Here is a 5,413-nt window from a genome sequence, read left to right as displayed (position 1 = left end):
GGACGATAATAACGAGTTTTAAATCTCACCGTTAGTGACAATCTTAAGATAGGATGTAGTTTATATAATGAAGCAAAATCAAGAGTGAAGAGAAAGAAATGAATTACTCCCCTTAGGTGTGGCTGTGAGCTGAGGATCTAAAGGTATACCGAGTCGGAACCATCTTCGGCTAGATCCAAATTGGTCTTCTTTAAAGTGTACTCGAGCTCATTAAGGCATACTCATAATCTATACACCATTCATACATCATCCATCAATTAACTTGCAATGAAATAATCAACAGGTTTCCTTGTCATCTCATTATTATTCAAAGAGTCTCCATCCATATGCATATATATCTGTCCATTACTTGTAAAAATGGAAAACCTCAATCATATATGTAGCGACCCCGACAAATCGTCAAATGACGGCGTCATCTACGTATGGTCCCATTACATGTGTCATAGGTCTTTATAACAAAGTTTGACCGAAAATATGTCGCATTCATTTCATAAAAGGATGTTTCAATGTTTACAAAAGAAGTTCCCATAACGAGTACATAACAATGGTTAAAGTTTGTATGAAACACATGCGACACAATTTAAAGTAGCCAAAATACGCTCCACGTATGCAATATACTCGACATCCAATGCAAGTATCAAAAAGTATGTGCGGAAGCATGCATCACCTAAGTTCAAGGACCTGAGAAAACATAGAGAATCTGTCAACGAAAACGTTGGTGAAATCATAGTTGTATGCATAAAGTATATTTGTATCACAAGGTTTAGTATAAAACGTTTATCAAGCGTATACATCTCAAAAGATGTGTTTGTATCACGAGCACCCAATTATCAAGCTTAACTGAATCTTACCTCTGCATAATAGTGTTAGAACCTACACTATACATTGAAAGAACGTTTCATTCCTTCGAATGAGGGTTCGTTAAACCCGCATGGCCACACAACATAATTTCTCGCTTACACCCTACAAGTATAACTAATGATAATTGGACTTGAGGCTTTTCATTCTAACTCGTATGTATCTTTGCTTTTGTATAGTATTCAAAACGTTAAAGTATGAAAAGTATATGTAAGTATGTATTGTATATGTTTTCTCATCCCACGATTTTTTAAAGTATAAAAGTGTTTGAAGAGTGGGCTATGATCTCACCTTTGATTGCAAGAGTGTAATAGTACTTCAACAAGTAAACGTGCAAAGAACAATGCTAGTCTCGACCTAAACAAATAGGTTGTATCAATAACGATAGTCACGAAGGGTCAAAGATGTTCAATTAGTCCTATGGCTCGACACGACTCGATTATGTAGCATGTGAAGCAAATTGTCAAGTTTCATGCAAGATACAAGTATAGAATCATGTTAGAAAGATTGCATAATTAATTGGTTAAGTTTGACAAAAAGTCAAACTTGGTCGGGTCAAAGTCAACGAAAAAGTCAACATGTTCGGGTCGGGTCCCGGACTATTTTTCTATGCTAATTATTCATATATAAGTGTATTAAAACAAGTTTCATGTGAATCGGAGGTCAATAGCTAGTCAAACATTTCGCGTGAAATGGGACAATTTGAGCAGATTCTGGCCAGGCCTATTGGCGCGCCGTGCAGGTATAGGGGCGCGCCGCGCCACCCACTGGGCAGGTCTGTTTCTGCTTTTCCACAAGTATGCACGAGCCAAAACCAATTCTAACACAACACTTGACCCGCAAACACTTATAATGCCTATCATACATCGTTGGAAAGGTATTTTGACGAGGGATGCAACTAAACACATATCATCAATCAAATTTCCACTTACAACAACCAAAAACCACAATTAATGTTCCTCATTCAATGCATACAAGTCATAAATGCCATTTAATGATTTGGTAACCAAATTACATGAACAATATGCCGTTTCGAAGGTAATTAAGCATACAACACAACCTAACACTTACAATTAGCATTTCGTGTCATTTAAAGCATCAAAAGTCCATTTCTAGTTCATGAAACCCTAACTCAAATTCACCAAATTTCATAATCAAGTTTAGAAGGTTTCTTTAACCAAACCATACATCATAACGAAGCTAGTAACACTAGGAATAAGATTAAAACATGAACTCTTAGCATCAAACAACATATGAACAATCAAAATTCAAGATTAAGCATGTGAACTTTCAATATGAACTAGTTACATCAAAATAGCAAGAACAAGCATACAAAACACATAATCATACTAGACTTGAGCCATAGACACTAATTAACAACCTTTTAACTCAAAAATCTCAAGAACACATAATATTAGTGATTTTAGAAAGTTACCCAAATTTGATGAAATCGGTATGGAATCGAAGAGGAGATCACGAGGAGTTCAAATATGTAATTTGTTTTGATCGAATCCTTCTTGAACGAATTTGGATGAGGAATTGCTTTTTGATGAATTTAAAGAATGGTGGAAGTATTAGATGAAAAGGAAAAATTAAATGAAGAAATGAGGTGGAAGAGTTTGACTAGTCAAGTGGCTAGTCACCACTTTGGTGTCTTGGCGAAACAAGTCCCTCAAGTTGCAATCGGGTGCGTTAAATTACCTAAAACAAGATAATTGAAACGCGTATTAACGGAAGATGTTATAAACATATAACGGAGTTTAAAATAGTTAAACGGAAAAGTTGACGGAAAAAGGCGGGATGTTACATTACCTACACCTTAAAAGAAATTTCGTCCCGAAATTTAGGTAGGCGTAGTGGTCGTTGTTTCTTCCTCGGAATCTGACGTTTCCGGAACCGGGAATAGATGAGGGTGTTTCTTTCGCATTTGATCTTCTCTTTCCCAAGTAAACTCGGGTCCCCTTTTGGCGTTCCAACGGACCTTAACAATCGGGATCCGGCTTTGTTTCAATTCCTTCTCGACGTAGTCCACAATTTCAACCGGTTCCTCCACAAAATGGAGTTTGTCATTAATAGTAAGTTCCTCGAGAGGAATGACGATATCGGGCTCGGCAAGACATTTCTTCAAGTTAGATACATGAAAAGTAGGATGGACGGAGCTTAGTTGAGGCGGAAGATCCAAACGATATGCAACGGTTCCAACACGCTCTAAGATTTCGAAAGGACCAACGTACCGCAGATTTAGTTTCCCACGTTTCCCAAAACGGATGACACCTTTCCAAGGTGCGAATTTTAACATGACGCGGTCACCGACTTGAAATTCGAGGTCTTTGCGTCTTTTGTCGGTATAGCATTTTTGACCACTCCGGGCCATCCGAAGCCTATCTCGGATTTGAAGAATCTTCTCGGTGGTTTCGTGAATGAGTTCGGGCCCGAAAATTTGCACGTCACCCACTTCGGCCCAACAAAGAGGAGAGCGACATTTTCGACCATATAACGCTTCAAAAGGTGCGGCCTTAATACTCGCGTGATAACTATTGTTATAAGAGAACTCGGCGAGAGGTAAGTGCTTGTCCCAAGCTTTTCCAAAATCAACAACGCAGGCTCGTAACATATCCTCTAAGGTTTGTATTGTACGTTCACTTTGCCCATCGGTTTGGGGATGATATGCGGTGCTCATGTCCAAACGCGTTCCCAATGCTTCTTGTAACGTACGCCAAAATCTAGAAACGAAACGACCATCTCGGTCGGAGATAATCGATAACGGTACTCCGTGTCGGGCTACAATCTCTTTAATGTAAAGTCGTGCAAGTTTCTCCACTTTGTCGGTTTCTTTCATGACGAGAAAGTGCGCGGATTTGGTGAGGCGGTCAACAATGACCCAAATTGTATCATAACCGCCCGACGTTTTCGGTAGTTTGGTGATAAAATCCATCGTGATCCTTTCCCACTTCCATTGCGGGATCTCGGGTTGTTGAAGTAACCCGGACTGTCTTTGGTGTTCGGCTTTGACTTTAGCGCAAGTCAAACATTTGGCGACGTATCTAGCAACCTCCTTTTTGATGTTCGGCCACCAATATTGTTCTTTAAGGTCATGGTACATCTTATTGGCACTGGGATGAATCGAGTATCGTGATTTGTGGGCTTCGTCTAGGATGAGGTTTCGTAGATCGCCATATCTAGGCACCCAAATTTTTCCGACGTAATATCGAAGTCCGGTCTCCTTAACTTCGAATCGGGAGACGAGAATGTTTAAAAGTTCGCGTGCGATGTTGTTGTCCTTAAGAGCTTCATCTTGGGCTACCTGAATTTGGCTATTAAGGTTGGAGTGGATGGTGATATTCAAAGCTCGGACACGAAGAGGCACCGCTCTTTCCTTTCCACTTAAGGCATCGGCCACTACATTTGCCTTCCCGGGGTGGTAACGAAGCTCGCAATTATAATCGTTCAAGGTCTCAATCCACCTTCGTTGTCTCATGTTTAGTTGCTTTTGATCAAAGATATGTTGGAGACTTTTGTGATCGGTAAAGATGGTACTCTTGGTACCAAGAAGATGATGTCTCCATAGCTTAAGTGCAAAGATGACGGCACCGAGTTCAAGATCATGTGTCGTGTAGTTTCGTTCGTGAACCTTGAGTTGTCGAGAGGCATAAGCAATGACTTTCTTTCGTTGCATTAGTACACACCCATAACCGTTTTTCGAGGCATCACAATATACAACAAAATCATCATTGCCTTCGGGAAGTGACAAGATAGGAGCGGTGGTTAGCTTAGTTTTCAAGATTTGAAAAGCGGTTTCTTGTTCGGATGACCAAATGAACTTTCGGTCCTTGTGAGTTACGCGGTTAAAGGGCGAACGATTAAGGAAAAGTCCTTGATGAATTTACGATAGTATCCGGCGAGACCCAAGAATTGACGAATTTGAGTAGGAGTAGTAGGAGCCTCCCATTTACCAATGGCTTCAATTTTCGCGGGATCGACTTTAATGCCTTGATCACTTACAACATGACCGAGGAATTGAACTTCCTTCAACCAAAATTCACACTTGGAGAACTTGGCATAGAGTTGTTCTTTTCTCAAGAGTTCAAGCACGAGTCGGAGATGTTCTTTGTGTTCCTCTTCGCTTTTAGAATAGACCAAAATATCATCGATGAACACGATAACGAATTTGTCGAGGTAAGGTTTGCACACGCGGTTCATGAGATCCATGAACACCGCCGGTGCGTTAGTGAGACCGAAAGGCATGACAAGGAATTCATAACTACCATAACGAGTCTGGAAAGCGGTTTTGGAGACATCTTCCCCCTTAACCCTTAGTTGATGATAACCCGAAAGGAGATCGATTTTTGAATATACACGAGAACCTTGTAGTTGATCAAAGAGATCATCGATGCGAGGAAGGGGATATCGGTTCTTAACCGTCAATTTGTTTAGTTCACGATAATTAATGCACATTCGTAGGGATCCGTCTTTCTTCTTGACGAACAAAATCGGAGCGCCCCATGGTGAATGGCTAGGTTGAATGAAACCACGGTCAAGTAGCTCTTGGATTTGA

General features: G+C 40.3%; 1 long non-coding RNA gene across 1 annotated transcript; it reads right to left on the bottom strand.

The window, feature by feature from the left end:
* Positions 1-496: 496 nt before the first annotated feature.
* Positions 497-2,891, bottom strand: LOC139904283 (uncharacterized). Its single transcript, XR_011778722.1, has 3 exons — positions 2,294-2,891; positions 1,150-1,215; positions 497-681 (listed from the first exon to the last, which is right to left on the bottom strand). It is a non-coding gene; the product is annotated as an uncharacterized lncRNA (long non-coding RNA).
* Between the last annotated feature and the right edge of the window lie 2,522 nt (positions 2,892-5,413).

Source organism: Rutidosis leptorrhynchoides, chromosome 4, assembly GCF_046630445.1.
Source record: "Rutidosis leptorrhynchoides isolate AG116_Rl617_1_P2 chromosome 4, CSIRO_AGI_Rlap_v1, whole genome shotgun sequence".
Lineage (NCBI taxonomy): Eukaryota > Viridiplantae > Streptophyta > Magnoliopsida > Asterales > Asteraceae > Rutidosis > Rutidosis leptorrhynchoides.
Note: the sequence above shows the minus strand (reverse complement) of the source record. Positions and strands in the feature narration are given on the sequence as shown.